The sequence below is a fragment of the Ambystoma mexicanum genome, chromosome 1p, assembly GCF_040938575.1.
Source record: "Ambystoma mexicanum isolate Mex_15411 chromosome 1p, UKY_AmexF1_1, whole genome shotgun sequence".
NCBI classification, from domain to species: domain Eukaryota; kingdom Metazoa; phylum Chordata; class Amphibia; order Caudata; family Ambystomatidae; genus Ambystoma; species Ambystoma mexicanum.
In genome coordinates, this window is record NC_090921.1 from 21622053 (window position 1) to 21642225 (window position 20173).

Sequence of the window (20173 nt, forward strand, 5' to 3'; positions counted from 1 at the left end):
GCCTCACTGTGCCTACTGGGGATAGCTGTGTATATAGCATCACTGTGCCTACTGGGGATAGCTGTGTATTTAGCCTCGCTGTGCCTACTGGGGATAGCTGTGTGTAGAGCCTTGCTGTGCCTACTGGGGATAGCTGTGTATAGAGCCTCACTGTGCCTCCTGGGGATAGCTGTGTATATAGCCTCACTGTGCCTACTGGGGATAGCTGTGTATATAGCATCACTGTGCCTACTGAGGATCGCTGTGTATGTAGCCTCACTGCCTACTGGGGATAGCTGTGTATATAGCCTCACTGTGCCTACTGGTGATCGCTGTGTATAGAGCCTCACTGTGCCTACTGGGGATCGCTGTGTATAGAGCATCACTGTGCCTACTGGGGATCGCTGTGTATAGACCCTCACTGTGCCTACTGGGGATAGCTGTGTATATAGCCTCACTGTGCCTACTGGGGATAGCTGTAGGTAGAGGCTGGGGATAGTTGTGTATAGAGCCTCACTGTGCCTACCAGGGATAGCTATGTATAGAGCCTCACTGTGCCTACTGGGGATAGCTGTGTATATAGCATCACTGTGCCTACTGTGGCTAGCTGTGTATAGAACCTCACTGTACCTACTGGGGATAGCTGTGTATAGAGCCTCACTGTGCCCACTGGGATAGCTGTGTATAGAGCCTCGCTGTGCCTACTGGGGATAGCTGTGTATATAGCCTCACTGTGCCTACTGGGGATAGCTGTGTATATAGCATCACCGTGCCTACTGGGGATAGCTCTGTATATAGCATCACTGTGCCCACTGGGGATAGCTGTGTATAGAGCTTCACTGTGCCTACTTGGTATATCTGTGTATAGAGCCTCACTGTGCCTACTGAGGATAGCTGTGTATGTAGCATCACTGTGCCTCATGGGGATAGCTGTGTATATAGCCTCACTGTGCCTACTGGGGATAGCTGTATATAGAGGCCGGGGATAGCTGTGTATAGTGCCTCACTGTGCCTACCAGGGATAGCTGTGTATATAGCATCACTGTGCCTAGTGGGGATGGCTGTGTATATAGCCTCACTGTGCCTACTGGGGATAGCTGTGTATGGAGCCTCAATGTGCCTTCTGGGGATAGCTGTGTATAGAGCATCACTGTGCCTACTGGGGATAGCTGTGTATATAGCATCACTGTGCGTAGTGGGGATAGCTGTGTATATAGCCTCACTGTGCCTACTGGGGATAGCTGTGTATAGAGCCTCAATGTACCCACTGGGGCTAGCTCTGTCTAGAGCCTCACTGTGCCTACTGGGGATAGCTGTGTATAGAGCCTCACTGTGCCTACTGGGGATAGTGGTGTATATAGCATCACTGTGCCTCATGTGGATAGCTGTGTATATAGCCTCACTGTGCCTACTGGGGATAGCTGTGTATAGAGCCTCACTGTGCCCACTGGGGGATAGCTGTGTATATAGCCTCACTGTGCCTACTGGGGATAGCTGTGTATAGAGCCTCACACTTCCCACTGGGGATAGCTGTGTATAGAGCCTCACTGTGCCTACTGGGGATAGCTGTGTATAGAGCCTCACTGTGCCCGCTGGGGATAGCTGTGTATATAGCCTCCCTGTGCCTACTGGGGATAGCTGTGTATATAGCATCACTGTGCCTACTGGGGATAGCTGTGTATAGAACCTCACTGTGCCTACTGGGGATAGCTGTGTATAGAGCCTCATTGTGCCTACTGGGGATAGCTGTGTATATAGCCTCACTGTACCTACTGGGGATAACTGTGTATAGAGCCTCACTGTGGCCACTGGGGATAGCTGTGTATAGAGCCTCACTGTGCCCACTGTGGATAGCTGTGTATAGAGCCTCACTGTGCCTACTGGGGTTAGCTGTGTATAGAGCCTCACTGTGCCTACTGGGGATAGCTGTGTATAGACCCTCACTGTGCCTACTGGGGATAGCTGTGAATATAGCATCACTGTGCCTACTGGGGATAGCTGTGTATATAGCCTCACTGTGCCTACTGGGGATAGCTGTGTGTAGAGCCTTGCTGTGCCTACTGGGGATAGCTGTGTATATAGCCTCACTGTGCCTACTGGGGATAGCTGTTTATATAGCCTCACTGTGCCTACTGGGGATAGCTGTGTATAAAGCATCACTGTGCCTACTGGGGATAGCTGTGTATATAGCATCACTGTGTGTAGTGGGGATAGCTGTTTATATAGCATCACTATGACTACTGGGGATAGCTGTGTATAGAGCCTCAATGTGCCTATAGGGATAGCTGTGTATAGACCCTCACTGTGCCTACTGGGGATAGCTGTGTATAGAGCCTCACTGTGCCTACTGGGGATAGCTGTGTATATAGCATCACTGTGCCTACTGGGGATAGCTGTGTATATAGCCTCACTGTGCCTACTGGGGATAGCTGTGTATAGAGCCTCCCTGTGCCCACTGGGGATATCTGTGTATATAGGCTCACTGTGCCTACTGGGGATAGCTGTATATAGAGCCTCTCTGTGCGTACTGGGGATAGCTGTATATATAGCCTCACTGTGCCTACTGGGGATAGCTGTGTATATAGCCTCACTGTGCCTACTGGGGATAGCTGTGTATATAGCATCACTGTTAGTACTGGGGATAGCTGTGTATATAGCCTCACTGTGCCTACTGGGGATAGCTGTGTATAGAGCCTCACTGTGCATACTGAGGATAGCTGTGTATAGAGCCTCACTGTGCCTACTGGGGATAGCTGTGTATAGAGCCTCACTGTGACTTCTGGGGATAGCTGTGTATAGAGCCTCACTGTGCCTACTGGGGATAGCTGTGTATAGAGCATCACTCTGCCTACTGGGGATAGCTGTCTATAGAGCCTCACTGTGCATACTGGGGATAGCTGTGTATAGAGCCTCACTGTGACTACTGGGGATAGCTGTGTATAGAGCCTCACTGTGCCTACTGGGGATAGCTGTGTATATAGCATCACTGTGCCTCATGTGGATAGCTGTGTATATAGCCTCACTGTGCCTACTGGGGATAGCTGTGTATAGAGCCTCACTGTGCCTACTGGGGATAGCTGTGAATATAGTATCACTGTGCCTCATGTGGATAGCTGTGTATATAGCCTCACTGTGCCTACTGGGTATAGCTGTACATAGAGGCTGGGGATAGCTGAGTATAGAGCCTCACTGTGCCTACCAGGGATAGCTGTGTATAGAGCCTCACTGTGGCTACTGGGGATAGCTGTGTATATAGCATCACTGTGCCTACTGGGGATAGCTGTGTATAGAACCTCACTGTGCCTACTGGGGATAGCTGTATATAGAGACTCACTGCACCTACTGGGGATAGCTGTGTATATAGCCTCACTGTGCCTACTGGGGATAGCTGTGTATAGAGCCTCACTGCGCCTACTGGGGATAGCTGTGTATATAGCCCCACTGTGCCTACTGGGGATAGCTGTGTATATAGCCTCACTGCGCCTACTGGGGATAGCTGTGTATAGAGCCTCACTGTGCCTACTGGGGATAGCTGTGTATAGAGCCTCACTGTGCCCACTGGGGATAGCTGTGTATAGAGCCTCACTGTGCCTACTGGGGATAGCTGTGTATAGAGCCTCACTCTGCCCACTGGGGATAGCTGTGTATAGAGCCTCACTGTGCCTACTGGGGATAGCTGTGTATAGAGCCTCACTCTGCCCACTGGGGATAGCTGTGTATAGAGCCTCTCTGTGCCTACTGGGGATAGCTGTGTATAGAGCCTCACTGTGCCCACTGGGGATAGCTGTGTATATAGCCTCCCTGTGCCTACTGGGGATAGCTGTGTATATAGCATCACTGTACCTACTGGGGATAGCTGTGTATAGAACCTCACTGTGCCTACTGGGGATAGCTGTGTATAGAGCCTCACTGTGCCTACTGGGGATAGCTGTGTATATAGCCTCACTGTACCTACTGGGGATAACTGTGTATAGAGCCTCACTGTGGCCACTGGGGATAGTTGTGTATAGAGCCTCACTGTGCCCACTGTGGATAGCTGTGTATAGAGCCTCACTGTGCCTACTGGGGTTAGCTGTGTATAGAGCCTCACTGTGCCTACTGGGGATAGCTGTGTATAGACCCTCACTGTGCCTACTGGGGATAGCTGTGAATATAGCATCACTGTGCCTACTGGGGATAGCTGTGTATATAGCCTCACTGTGCCTACTGGGGATAGCTGTGTGTAGAGCGTTGCTGTGCCTACTGGGGATAGCTGTGTATGGAGCCTCACTGTGCCTACTGGGGATAGCTGTGTATATAGCCTCACTGTGCCTACTGGGGATAGCTGTGTATATAGCCTCACTGTGCCTACTGGGGATAGCTGTGTATAGAGCATCACTGTGCCTACTGGGGATAGCTGTGTATATAGCATCACTGTGTGTAGTGGGGATAGCTGTTTATATAGCATCACTGTGACTACTGGGGATAGCTATGTATAGAGCCTCAATGTGCCTATAGGGATAGCTGTGTATAGAGCCTCACTGTGCCTACTTGGGATAGCTGTGTATAGAGCCTCACTGTGCCTACTGAGGATAGCTGTGTATATAGCATCACTGTGCCTACTGGGGATAGCTGTGTATATAGCCTCACTGTGCCTACTGGGGATAGCTGTGTATAGAGCCTCCCTGTGCCCACTGGGGATATCTGTGTATATAGGCTCACTGTGCCTACTGGGGATAGCTGTATATAGAGCCTCTCTGTGCCTACTGGGGATAGCTGTATATATAGCCTCACTGTGCCTACTGGGGATAGCTGTGTATAGAGCCTCACTGTGCCTACTGGGGATAGCTGTGTATAGAGCATCACTCTGCCTACTGGGGATAGCTGTGTATAGAGCCTCACTGTGCATACTGGGGATAGCTGTGTATAGAGCCTCACTGTGACTACTGGGGATAGCTGTGAATAGAGCCTCACTGTGCCTACTGGGGATAGCTGCGTATATAGCATCACTGTGCCTACTGGGGATCGCTGTGTATATAGCCTCACTGTGCCCACTGGGGATAGCTGTGTATGGAGCCTCATTGTGCCCACTGGAGATTGCTGTGTATATAGCCTCACTGTGCCCACTGGGGATAGAAGTGTATAGAGCCTCACTGTGCCCACTGGGGATAGCTGTGTATGAGCCTCACTGTGCCTACTGGGGATAGCTGTGTATATAGCCTCACTGTGCATACTGGGGAAAGCTGTGTATAGAGCCTCACTGTGTCCACTGGGGATAGCTGTGTATAGAGCCTCACTGTGCCCACTGGGGACAGCTGTGTATATAGCCTCACTGTGCCTGCGGGGGATAGCTGTGTGAATAGCCTCACTGTGCCTACGGGGGATAGCTGTGTGAATAGCCTCACTGTGCCTACTGGGGATAGCTGTGTATAGAGCCTCACTGTGCCTACTGGGGATAGCTGTGTATATAATTTCCCTGTGCCTACTGGGGATAGATGTGTATATAGCCTCACTGTGCCTACTGGGGATAGATGTGTATATAGCCTCACTGTGACTACTCGGGATAGCTGTGTATAGAGCCTCACTGTGCCTACTGGGGATAGCTGTGTATATAGCATCACTGTGCCTACTGGGGATAGCTGTGTATTTAGCCTCGCTGTGCCTACTGGGGATAGCTGTGTGTAAAGCCTTGCTGTGCCTACTGGGGATAGCTGTGTATAGAGCCTCACTGTGCCTACTGGGGATAGCTGTGTATAGAGCCTCACTGTGCCTCCTGGGGATAGCTGTGTATATAGCCTCACTGTGCCTACTGGGGATTGCTGTGTATATAGCATCACTGTGCCTACTGGGGATCGCTGTGTATGTAGCCTCACTGCCTACTGGGGATAGCTGTGTATATAGCCTCACTGTGCCTACTGGTGATCGCTGTGTATAGAGCCTCACTGTGCCTACTGGGGATCGCTGTGTATAGAGCATCACTTTGCCTACTGGGGATCGCTGTGTATAGACCCTCACTGTGCCTACTGGGGATAGCTGTGTATATAGCCTCACTGTGCCTACTGGGGATAGCTGTATATAGAGGCTGGGGATAGCTGTGTATAGAGCCTCACTGTGCCTACCAGGGATAGCTGTGTATAGAGCCTCACTGTGTCTACTGGAGATAGCTGTGTATATAGCATCACTGTGTCTACTGGGGATAGCTGTGTATAGAACCTCACTGTACCTACTGGGGATAGCTGTGTATAGAGCCTCACTGAGCCTACTGGTATAGCTGTGTATAGAGCCTCACTGTGCCTACTGGGGATAGCTGTGTATATAGCCTCACTGTGCCTACTGGGGATAGCTGTGTATATAGCATCACTGTGCCTACTGGGGATAGCTCTGTATATAGCATCACTGTGCCCACTGGAGATAGCTGTGTATAGAGCCTCACTGTGCCTACTGGGTATATCTGTGTATAGAGCCTCACTGTGCCTACTGAGGATAGCTGTGTATATAGCATCACTGTGCCTCATGGGGATAGCTGTGTATATAGCCTCACTATGCCTACTGGGGATAGCTGTGTATAGAGCCTCACTGTGCCCACTGGGGGATAGCTGTGTATATAGCCTCACTGTGCCTACTGGGGATAGCTGTATATAGAGGCTGGGGATAGCTGTGTATAGAGCCTCACTGTGCCTACCAGGGATAGCTGTGTATAGAGCCTCACTGTGCCTACTGGGGATAGCTGTGTATATAGCATCACTGTGCCTAGTGGGGATGGCTGTGTATATAGCCTCACTGTGCCTACTGGGGATAGCTGTGTATAGAGCCTCAATGTGCCTACTGGGGATAGCTGTGTATAGGGCATCACTGTGCCTACTGGGGATAGCTGTGTATATAGCATCACTGTGCGTAGTGGGGATAGCTATGTATATAGCCTCACTGTGCCTACTCGGGATAGCTGTGTATAGAGCCTCAATGTACCTTCTGGGGCTAGATCTGTATAGAGCCTCACTGTGCCTACTGGGGATAGCTGTGTATAGAGCCTCACTGTGCCTACTGGGGATAGCTGTGTATATAGCATCACTGTGCCTCATGTGGATAGTTGTGTATATAGCCTCACTGTGCCTACTGGGGATAGCTGTGTATAGAGCCTCACTGTGCCCACTGGGGGATAGCTGTGTATATAGCCTCACTGTGCCTACTGGGGATAGATGTGTATATAGCATCACTGTGCCTACTGGGGATAGCTGTACATAGAGGCTGGGGATAGCTGTGTATAGAGCCTCACTGTGCCTACCAGGGATAGCTGTGTATAGAGCCTCACTGTGCCCACTCGCGGATAGCAGTGTATATAGCCTCACTGTGCCTACTGGGGATAGATGTGTATATAGCATCACTGTGCCTACTGGGGATAGCTGTACATAGAGGCTGGGGATAGCTGTGTATAGAGCCTCACTGTGCCTACCAGGGATAGCTGTGTATAGAGCCTCACTGTGCCTACTGGGGATAGATGTGTATATAGCATCACTGTGCCTACTGGGGATAGCTGTGTATAGAGCCTCAAAGTGCCTACTGGGGATAGCTGTGTATAGACCCTCACTGTGCCTACTGGGGATAGCTGTGTATAGAGCCTCACTGTGCCTACTGGGGATAGCTGTGTATATAGCATCACTGTGCCTCATGTGGATGGCTGTGTATATAGCCTCACTGTGCCTACTGGGGATAGCTGTCTATAGAGCCTCACTGTGCCTACTGGGGATAGCTGTGTATATAGCATCACTGTGCCTCATGTGGATAGCTGTGTATATAGCCTCACTGTGCCTACTGGGTATAGCTGTACATAGAGGCTGGGGATAGCTGTGTATAGAGCCTCACTGTGCCTACCAGGGATAGCTGTGTATAGAGCCTCACTGTGCCTACTGGGGATAGCTGTGTATATAGCATCACTGTGCCTACTGGGGATAGCTGTGTATAGAACCTCACTGTGCCTACTGGGGATAGCTGTGTATAGAGCCTCACTGTGCCCACTGGGGATAGCTGTGTATATAGCCTCACTGTGCCTACTGGGGATAGCTGTGTATATAGCATCACTGTGCCTACTGGGGATAGCTGTGTATATAGCATCACTGTGCCCACTGGGGATAGCTGTGTATAGAGTCTCACTTTGCCCACTGGGGATAGCTGTGTATAGAGCCTCACTGTGCCTACTGGGGATAGCTGTGTATATAGCCTCACTGTGTCTACTGGGGATAGCTGTGTATAGAGCCTCACTCTGCCTACTTGGGATAGCTGTGTATAGAGCCTCACTGTGCCTACTGAGGATAGCTGTGTATATAGCCTCACTGTGCCTACTGGGGATAGCTGTGTATAGAGTCTCACTGTGCCTACTGGGGATAGCTGTGTATATAGCCTCACTGTGCCTACTGGGGATAGCTGTGTATATAGCATCATTGTGCCTACTGGGGATAGCTGTTTATAGAGCCTCACTGTGCCTACTGGGGATAGCTGTGTATAGAGCCTCACTGTGCCTACTGGGGATAGCTGTTTATAGAGCCTCACTGTGCCTACTGGGGATAGCTGTGTATATAGCATCACTGTGCCTACTGGGGGTAGCTGTGTATATAGCCTCATGGTACCTACTGGGGATAGCTGTGTATAGAGCCTCACTGTGCCTACTGGGGATAGCTGTGTATATAGCCTCACTGTGCCTACTGGGGATAGCTGTGTATAGCACCTCACTGTGCCTACTGGGGATAGCTGTGTATTTAGCATCACTGTGACTACCGGGGGTGGCTGTGTATATAGCCTCACTGTGCCCACTGGGGATAGCTGTGTATATAGCCTCACTGTGCCTACTGGGGATAGCTGTGTATATAGCCTCACTGCGCCTACTGGGGATACCTATGTATAGAGCCTCATTGTGCCTACTGGGGATAGCTGTGTATAGAGACTCACTGCGCCTACTGGGGATAGCTGTGTATATAGCCTCACTGTGCCTACTGGGGATAGCTGTGTATAGATCCTCACTGCGCCTACTGGGGATAGCTGTGTATATAGCCTCACTGTGCCTACTGGGGATAGCTGTGTATATAGCCTCACTGTGCCCACTGGGGATAGCTGTGTATAGAGCTTCACTGTGCCTACTGGGGATAGCTGTGTATAGAGCCTCACTCTGCCCACTGGGGATAGGTGTGTATAGAGCCTCACTGTGCCTACTGGGGATAGCTGTGTATAGAGCCTCACTCTGCCCACTGGGGATAGCTGTGTATAGAGCCTCACTGTGCCTACTGGGGATAGCTGTGTATAGAGCCTCACTGAGCCCACTGGGGATAGCTGTGTATATAGCCTCCCTGTGCCTACTGGGGATAGCTGTGTATATAGCATCACTGTGCCTCATGGGGATAGCTGTGTATATAGCCTCACTATGCCTACTGGGGATAGCTGTGTATAGAGCCTCACTGTGCCCCCTGGGGGATAGCTGTGTATATAGCCTCACTGTGCCTACTGGGGATAGCTGTATATAGAGGCTGGGGATAGCTGTGTATAGAGCCTCACTGTGCCTACCAGGGATAGCTGTGTATAGAGCCTCACTGTGCCTACTGGGGATAGCTGTGTATATAGCATCACTGTGCCTAGTGGGGATGGCTGTGTATATAGCCTCACTGTGCCTACTGGGGATAGCTGTGTATAGAGCCTCAATGTGCCTACTGGGGATAGCTGTGTATAGAGCATCACTGTGCCTACTGGGGATAGCTGTGTATATAGCATCACTGTGCGTAGTGGGGACAGCTGTGTATATAGCCTCACTGTGCCTACTGGGGATAGCTGTGTATTTAGCATCACTGTGACTACTGGGGGTGGCTGTGTATATAGCCTCACTGTGCCCACTGGGGATAGCTGTGTATATAGCCTCACTGTGCCTACTGGGGATAGCTGTGTATATAGCCTCACTGCGCCTACTGGGGATACCTGTGTATAGAGCCTCATTGTGCCTACTGGGGATAGCTGTGTATAGAGACTCACTGCGCCTACTGGGGATAGCTGTGTATATAGCCTCACTGTGCCTACTGGGGATAGCTGTGTATAGAGCCTCACTGCGCCTACTGGGGATAGCTGTGTATATAGCCTCACTGTGCCTACTGGGGATAGCTGTGTATATAGCCTCACTGTGCCTACTGGGGATAGCTGTGTATAGAGCTTCACTGTGCCTACTGGGGATAGCTGTGTATAGACCCTCACTGTGCCCACTGGGGATAGCTGTGTATAGAGCCTCACTGTGCCCACTGGGGATAGCTGTGTATAGAGCCTCACTGTGCCTACTGGGGATAGCTGTGTATAGAGCCTCACTCTGCCCACTCGGGATAGCTGTGTATAGAGCCTCACTGTGCCTACTGGGATAGCTGTGTATAGAGCCTCACTCTGCCCACTGGGGATAGCTGTGTATAGAGCCTCACTGTGCCTACTGGGGATAGCTGTGTATAGAGCCTCACTGTGCCCACTGGGGATAGCTGTGTATATAGCCTCCCTGTGCCTACTGTGGATAGCTGTGTATATAGCATCACTGTGCCTCATGGGGATAGCTGTGTATATAGCCTCACTATGCCTACTGGGGATAGCTGTGTATAGAGCCTCACTGTGCCCACTGGGGGATAGCTGTGTATATAGCCTCACTGTGCCTACTGGGGATAGCTGTATATAGAGGCTGGGGATAGCTGTGTATAGAGCCTCACTGTGCCTACCAGGGATAGCTGTGTATAGAGCCTCACTGTGCCTACTGGGGATAGCTGTGTATATAGCATCACTGTGCCTAGTGGGGATGGCTGTGTATATAGCCTCACTGTGCCTACTGGGGATAGCTGTGTATAGAGCCTCAATGTGCCTACTGGGGATAGCTGTGTATATAGCCTCACTGTGCCTACTGGGGATAGCTGTGTATAGAGCCTCACTGCGCCTACTGGGGATAGCTGTGTATATAGCCCCACTGTGCCTACTGGGGATAGCTGTGTATATAGCCTCACTGCGCCTACTGGGGATAGCTGTGTATAGAGCCTCACTGTGCCTACTGGGGATAGCTGTGTATAGAGCCTCACTGTGCCCACTGGGGATAGCTGTGTATAGAGCCTCACTGTGCCTACTGGGGATAGCTGTGTATAGAGCCTCACTCTGCCCACTGGGGATAGCTGTGTATAGAGCCTCACTGTGCCTACTGGGGATAGCTGTGTATAGAGCCTCACTCTGCCCACTGGGGATAGCTGTGTATAGAGCCTCTCTGTGCCTACTGGGGATAGCTGTGTATAGAGCCTCACTGTGCCCACTGGGGATAGCTGTGTATATAGCCTCCCTGTGCCTACTGGGGATAGCTGTGTATATAGCATCACTGTACCTACTGGGGATAGCTGTGTATAGAACCTCACTGTGCCTACTGGGGATAGCTGTGTATAGAGCCTCACTGTGCCTACTGGGGATAGCTGTGTATATAGCCTCACTGTACCTACTGGGGATAACTGTGTATAGAGCCTCACTGTGGCCACTGGGGATAGTTGTGTATAGAGCCTCACTGTGCCCACTGTGGATAGCTGTGTATAGAGCCTCACTGTGCCTACTGGGGTTAGCTGTGTATAGAGCCTCACTGTGCCTACTGGGGATAGCTGTGTATAGACCCTCACTGTGCCTACTGGGGATAGCTGTGAATATAGCATCACTGTGCCTACTGGGGATAGCTGTGTATATAGCCTCACTGTGCCTACTGGGGATAGCTGTGTGTAGAGCATTGCTGTGCCTACTGGGGATAGCTGTGTATGGAGCCTCACTGTGCCTACTGGGGATAGCTGTGTATATAGCCTCACGGTGCCTACTGGGGATAGCTGTGTATATAGCCTCACTGTGCCTACTGGGGATAGCTGTGTATAGAGCATCACTGTGCCTACTGGGGATAGCTGTGTATATAGCATCACTGTGTGTAGTGGGGATAGCTGTTTATATAGCATCACTGTGACTACTGGGGATAGCTATGTATAGAGCCTCAATGTGCCTATAGGGATAGCTGTGTATAGAGCCTCACTGTGCCTACTTGGGATAGCTGTGTATAGAGCCTCACTGTGCCTACTGAGGATAGCTGTGTATATAGCATCACTGTGCCTACTGGGGATAGCTGTGTATATAGCCTCACTGTGCCTACTGGGGATAGCTGTGTATAGAGCCTCCCTGTGCCCACTGGGGATATCTGTGTATATAGGCTCACTGTGCCTACTGGGGATAGCTGTATATAGAGCCTCTCTGTGCCTACTGGGGATAGCTGTATATATAGCCTCACTGTGCCTACTGGGGATAGCTGTGTATATAGCCTCACTGTGCCTACTGGGGATAGCTGTGTATATAGCATCACTGTTCGTACTGGGGATAGCTGTGTATATAGCCGCACTGTGCCTACTGGGGATAGCTGTGTATAGAGCCTCACTGTGCATACTGAGGATAGCTGTGTATAGAGCCTCACTGTGCCTACTGGGGATAGCTGTGTATAGAGCCTCACTGTGACTACTGGGGATAGCTGTGTATAGAGCCTCACTGTGCCTACTGGGGATAGCTGTGTATAGAGCATCACTCTGCCTACTGGGGATAGCTGTGTATAGAGCCTCACTGTGCATACTGGGGATAGCTGTGTATAGAGCCTCACTGTGACTACTGGGGATAGCTGTGAATAGAGCCTCACTGTGCCTACTGGGGATAGCTGCGTATATAGCATCACTGTGCCTACTGGGGATCGCTGTGTATATAGCCTCACTGTGCCCACTGGGGATAGCTGTGTATGGAGCCTCATTGTGCCCACTGGAGATTGCTGTGTATATAGCCTCACTGTGCCCACTGGGGATAGAAGTGTATAGAGCCTCACTGTGCCCACTGGGGATAGCTGTGTATGAGCCTCACTGTGCCTACTGGGGATAGCTGTGTATATAGCCTCACTGTGCATACTGGGGAAAGCTGTGTATAGAGCCTCACTGTGTCCACTGGGGATAGCTGTGTATAGAGCCTCACTGTGCCCACTGGGGACAGCTGTGTATATAGCCTCACTGTGCCTGCGGGGGATAGCTGTGTGAATAGCCTCACTGTGCCTACGGGGGATAGCTGTGTGAATAGCCTCACTGTGCCTACTGGGGATAGCTGTGTATAGAGCCTCACTGTGCCTACTGGGGATAGCTGTGTATATAATTTCCCTGTGCCTACTGGGGATAGATGTGTATATAGCCTCTCTGTGCCTACTGGGGATAGATGTGTATATAGCCTCACTGTGACTACTCGGGATAGCTGTGTATAGAGCCTCACTGTGCCTACTGGGGATAGCTGTGTATATAGCATCACTGTGCCTACTGGGGATAGCTGTGTATTTAGCCTCGCTGTGCCTACTGGGGATAGCTGTGTGTAAAGCCTTGCTGTGCCTACTGGGGATAGCTGTGTATAGAGCCTCACTGTGGCCACTGGGGATAGTTGTGTATAGAGCCTCACTGTGCCCACTGTGGATAGCTGTGTATAGAGCCTCACTGTGCCTACTGGGGTTAGCTGTGTATAGAGCCTCACTGTGCCTACTGGGGATAGCTGTGTATAGACCCTCACTGTGCCTACTGGGGATAGCTGTGAATATAGCATCACTGTGCCTACTGGGGATAGCTGTGTATATAGCCTCACTGTGCCTACTGGGGATAGCTGTGTGTAGAGCGTTGCTGTGCCTACTGGGGATAGCTGTGTATGGAGCCTCACTGTGCCTACTGGGGATAGCTGTGTATATAGCCTCACTGTGCCTACTGGGGATAGCTGTGTATATAGCCTCACTGTGCCTACTGGGGATAGCTGTGTATAGAGCATCACTGTGCCTACTGGGGATAGCTGTGTATATAGCATCACTGTGTGTAGTGGGGATAGCTGTTTATATAGCATCACTGTGACTACTGGGGATAGCTATGTATAGAGCCTCAATGTGCCTATAGGGATAGCTGTGTATAGAGCCTCACTGTGCCTACTTGGGATAGCTGTGTATAGAGCCTCACTGTGCCTACTGAGGATAGCTGTGTATATAGCATCACTGTGCCTACTGGGGATAGCTGTGTATATAGCCTCACTGTGCCTACTGGGGATAGCTGTGTATAGAGCCTCCCTGTGCCCACTGGGGATATCTGTGTATATAGGCTCACTGTGCCTACTGGGGATAGCTGTATATAGAGCCTCTCTGTGCCTACTGGGGATAGCTGTATATATAGCCTCACTGTGCCTACTGGGGATAGCTGTGTATAGAGCCTCACTGTGCCTACTGGGGATAGCTGTGTATAGAGCATCACTCTGCCTACTGGGGATAGCTGTGTATAGAGCCTCACTGTGCATACTGGGGATAGCTGTGTATAGAGCCTCACTGTGACTACTGGGGATAGCTGTGAATAGAGCCTCACTGTGCCTACTGGGGATAGCTGCGTATATAGCATCACTGTGCCTACTGGGGATCGCTGTGTATATAGCCTCACTGTGCCCACTGGGGATAGCTGTGTATGGAGCCTCATTGTGCCCACTGGAGATTGCTGTGTATATAGCCTCACTGTGCCCACTGGGGATAGAAGTGTATAGAGCCTCACTGTGCCCACTGGGGATAGCTGTGTATGAGCCTCACTGTGCCTACTGGGGATAGCTGTGTATATAGCCTCACTGTGCATACTGGGGAAAGCTGTGTATAGAGCCTCACTGTGTCCACTGGGGATAGCTGTGTATAGAGCCTCACTGTGCCCACTGGGGACAGCTGTGTATATAGCCTCACTGTGCCTGCGGGGGATAGCTGTGTGAATAGCCTCACTGTGCCTACGGGGGATAGCTGTGTGAATAGCCTCACTGTGCCTACTGGGGATAGCTGTGTATAGAGCCTCACTGTGCCTACTGGGGATAGCTGTGTATATAATTTCCCTGTGCCTACTGGGGATAGATGTGTATATAGCCTCACTGTGCCTACTGGGGATAGATGTGTATATAGCCTCACTGTGACTACTCGGGATAGCTGTGTATAGAGCCTCACTGTGCCTACTGGGGATAGCTGTGTATATAGCATCACTGTGCCTACTGGGGATAGCTGTGTATTTAGCCTCGCTGTGCCTACTGGGGATAGCTGTGTGTAAAGCCTTGCTGTGCCTACTGGGGATAGCTGTGTATAGAGCCTCACTGTGCCTACTGGGGATAGCTGTGTATAGAGCCTCACTGTGCCTCCTGGGGATAGCTGTGTATATAGCCTCACTGTGCCTACTGGGGATTGCTGTGTATATAGCATCACTGTGCCTACTGGGGATCGCTGTGTATGTAGCCTCACTGCCTACTGGGGATAGCTGTGTATATAGCCTCACTGTGCCTACTGGTGATCGCTGTGTATAGAGCCTCACTGTGCCTACTGGGGATCGCTGTGTATAGAGCATCACTTTGCCTACTGGGGATCGCTGTGTATAGACCCTCACTGTGCCTACTGGGGATAGCTGTGTATATAGCCTCACTGTGCCTACTGGGGATAGCTGTATATAGAGGCTGGGGATAGCTGTGTATAGAGCCTCACTGTGCCTACCAGGGATAGCTGTGTATAGAGCCTCACTGTGTCTACTGGGGATAGCTGTGTATATAGCATCACTGTGTCTACTGGGGATAGCTGTGTATAGAACCTCACTGTACCTACTGGGGATAGCTGTGTATAGAGCCTCACTGAGCCTACTGGTATAGCTGTGTATAGAGCCTCACTGTGCCTACTGGGGATAGCTGTGTATATAGCCTCACTGTGCCTACTGGGGATAGCTGTGTATATAGCATCACTGTGCCTACTGGGGATAGCTCTGTATATAGCATCACTGTGCCCACTGGAGATAGCTGTGTATAGAGCCTCACTGTGCCTACTGGGTATATCTGTGTATAGAGCCTCACTGTGCCTACTGAGGATAGCTGTGTATATAGCATCACTGTGCCTCATGGGGATAGCTGTGTATATAGCCTCACTATGCCTACTGGGGATAGCTGTGTATAGAGCCTCACTGTGCCCACTGGGGGATAGCTGTGTATATAGCCTCACTGTGCCTACTGGGGATAGCTGTATATAGAGGCTGGGGATAGCTGTGTATAGAGCCTCACTGTGCCTACCAGGGATAGCTGTGTATAGAGCCTCACTGTGCCTACTGGGGATAGCTGTGTATATAGCATCACTGTGCCTAGTGGGGATGGCTGTGTATATAGCCTCACTGTGCCTACTGGGGATAGCTGTGTATAGAGCCTCAATGTGCCTACTGGGGATAGCTGTGTATAGGGCATCACTGTGCCTACTGGGGATAGCTGTGTATATAGCATCACTGTGCGTAGTGGGGATAGCTATGTATATAGCCTCACTGTGCCTACTCGGGATAGCTGTGTATAGAGCCTCAATGTACCTTCTGGGGCTAGATCTGTATAGAGCCTCACTGTGCCTACTGGGGATAGCTGTGTATAGAGCCTCACTGTGCCTACTGGGGATAGCTGTGTATATAGCATCACTGTGCCTCATGTGGATAGTTGTGTATATAGCCTCACTGTGCCTACTGGGGATAGCTGTGTATAGAGCCTCACTGTGCCCACTGGGGGATAGCTGTGTATATAGCCTCACTGTGCCTACTGGGGATAGATGTGTATATAGCATCACTGTGCCTACTGGGGATAGCTGTACATAGAGGCTGGGGATAGCTGTGTATAGAGCCTCACTGTGCCTACCAGGGATAGCTGTGTATAGAGCCTCACTGTGCCCACTCGCGGATAGCAGTGTATATAGCCTCACTGTGCCTACTGGGGATAGATGTGTATATAGCATCACTGTGCCTACTGGGGATAGCTGTACATAGAGGCTGGGGATAGCTGTGTATAGAGCCTCACTGTGCCTACCAGGGATAGCTGTGTATAGAGCCTCACTGTGCCTACTGGGGATAGATGTGTATATAGCATCACTGTGCCTACTGGGGATAGCTGTGTATAGAGCCTCAAAGTGCCTACTGGGGATAGCTGTGTATAGACCCTCACTGTGCCTACTGGGGATAGCTGTGTATAGAGCCTCACTGTGCCTACTGGGGATAGCTGTGTATATAGCATCACTGTGCCTCATGTGGATGGCTGTGTATATAGCCTCACTGTGCCTACTGGGGATAGCTGTCTATAGAGCCTCACTGTGCCTACTGGGGATAGCTGTGTATATAGCATCACTGTGCCTCATGTGGATAGCTGTGTATATAGCCTCACTGTGCCTACTGGGTATAGCTGTACATAGAGGCTGGGGATAGCTGTGTATAGAGCCTCACTGTGCCTACCAGGGATAGCTGTGTATAGAGCCTCACTGTGCCTACTGGGGATAGCTGTGTATATAGCATCACTGTGCCTACTGGGGATAGCTGTGTATAGAACCTCACTGTGCCTACTGGGGATAGCTGTGTATAGAGCCTCACTGTGCCCACTGGGGATAGCTGTGTATATAGCCTCACTGTGCCTACTGGGGATAGCTGTGTATATAGCATCACTGTGCCTACTGGGGATAGCTGTGTATATAGCATCACTGTGCCCACTGGGGATAGCTGTGTATAGAGTCTCACTTTGCCCACTGGGGATAGCTGTGTATAGAGCCTCACTGTGCCTACTGGGGATAGCTGTGTATATAGCCTCACTGTGTCTACTGGGGATAGCTGTGTATAGAGCCTCACTCTGCCTACTTGGGATAGCTGTGTATAGAGCCTCACTGTGCCTACTGAGGATAGCTGTGTATATAGCCTCACTGTGCCTACTGGGGATAGCTGTGTATAGAGTCTCACTGTGCCTACTGGGGATAGCTGTGTATATAGCCTCACTGTGCCTACTGGGGATAGCTGTGTATATAGCATCATTGTGCCTACTGGGGATAGCTGTTTATAGAGCCTCACTGTGCCTACTGGGGATAGCTGTGTATAGAGCCTCACTGTGCCTACTGGGGATAGCTGTTTATAGAGCCTCACTGTGCCTACTGGGGATAGCTGTGTATATAGCATCACTGTGCCTACTGGGGGTAGCTGTGTATATAGCCTCATGGTACCTACTGGGGATAGCTGTGTATAGAGCCTCACTGTGCCTACTGGGGATAGCTGTGTATATAGCCTCACTGTGCCTACTGGGGATAGCTGTGTATAGCACCTCACTGTGCCTACTGGGGATAGCTGTGTATTTAGCATCACTGTGACTACCGGGGGTGGCTGTGTATATAGCCTCACTGTGCCCACTGGGGATAGCTGTGTATATAGCCTCACTGTGCCTCCTGGGGATAGCTGTGTATATAGCCTCACTGCGCCTACTGGGGATACCTATGTATAGAGCCTCATTGTGCCTACTGGGGATAGCTGTGTATAGAGACTCACTGCGCCTACTGGGGATAGCTGTGTATATAGCCTCACTGTGCCTACTGGGGATAGCTGTGTATAGATCCTCACTGCGCCTACTGGGGATAGCTGTGTATATAGCCTCACTGTGCCTACTGGGGATAGCTGTGTATATAGCCTCACTGTGCCCACTGGGGATAGCTGTGTATAGAGCTTCACTGTGCCTACTGGGGATAGCTGTGTATAGAGCCTCACTCTGCCCACTGGGGATAGGTGTGTATAGAGCCTCACTGTGCCTACTGGGGATAGCTGTGTATAGAGCCTCACTCTGCCCACTGGGGATAGCTGTGTATAGAGCCTCACTGTGCCTACTGGGGATAGCTGTGTATAGAGCCTCACTGAGCCCACTGGGGATAGCTGTGTATATAGCCTCCCTGTGCCTACTGGGGATAGCTGTGTATATAGCATCACTGTGCCTCATGGGGATAGCTGTGTATATAGCCTCACTATGCCTACTGGGGATAGCTGTGTATAGAGCCTCACTGTGCCCCCTGGGGGATAGCTGTGTATATAGCCTCACTGTGCCTACTGGGGATAGCTGTATATAGAGGCTGGGGATAGCTGTGTATAGAGCCTCACTGTGCCTACCAGGGATAGCTGTGTATAGAGCCTCACTGTGCCTACTGGGGATAGCTGTGTATATAGCATCACTGTGCCTAGTGGGGATGGCTGTGTATATAGCCTCACTGTGCCTACTGGGGATAGCTGTGTATAGAGCCTCAATGTGCCTACTGGGGATAGCTGTGTATAGAGCATCACTGTGCCTACTGGGGATAGCTGTGTATATAGCATCACTGTGCGTAGTGGGGACAGCTGTGTATATAGCCTCACTGTGCCTACTGGGGATAGCTGTGTATTTAGCATCACTGTGACTACTGGGGGTGGCTGTGTATATAGCCTCACTGTGCCCACTGGGGATAGCTGTGTATATAGCCTCACTGTGCCTACTGGGGATAGCTGTGTATATAGCCTCACTGCGCCTACTGGGGATACCTGTGTATAGAGCCTCATTGTGCCTACTGGGGATAGCTGTGTATAGAGACTCACTGCGCCTACTGGGGATAGCTGTGTATATAGCCTCACTGTGCCTACTGGGGATAGCTGTGTATAGAGCCTCACTGCGCCTACTGGGGATAGCTGTGTATATAGCCTCACTGTGCCTACTGGGGATAGCTGTGTATATAGCCTCACTGTGCCTACTGGGGATAGCTGTGTATAGAGCTTCACTGTGCCTACTGGGGATAGCTGTGTATAGACCCTCACTGTGCCCACTGGGGATAGCTGTGTATAGAGCCTCACTGTGCCCACTGGGGATAGCTGTGTATAGAGCCTCACTGTGCCTACTGGGGATAGCTGTGTATAGAGCCTCACTCTGCCCACTCGGGATAGCTGTGTATAGAGCCTCACTGTGCCTACTGGGATAGCTGTGTATAGAGCCTCACTCTGCCCACTGGGGATAGCTGTGTATAGAGCCTCACTGTGCCTACTGGGGATAGCTGTGTATAGAGCCTCACTGTGCCCACTGGGGATAGCTGTGTATATAGCCTCCCTGTGCCTACTGTGGATAGCTGTGTATATAGCATCACTGTGCCTCATGGGGATAGCTGTGTATATAGCCTCACTATGCCTACTGGGGATAGCTGTGTATAGAGCCTCACTGTGCCCACTGGGGGATAGCTGTGTATATAGCCTCACTGTGCCTACTGGGGATAGCTGTATATAGAGGCTGGGGATAGCTGTGTATAGAGCCTCACTGTGCCTACCAGGGATAGCTGTGTATAGAGCCTCACTGTGCCTACTGGGGATAG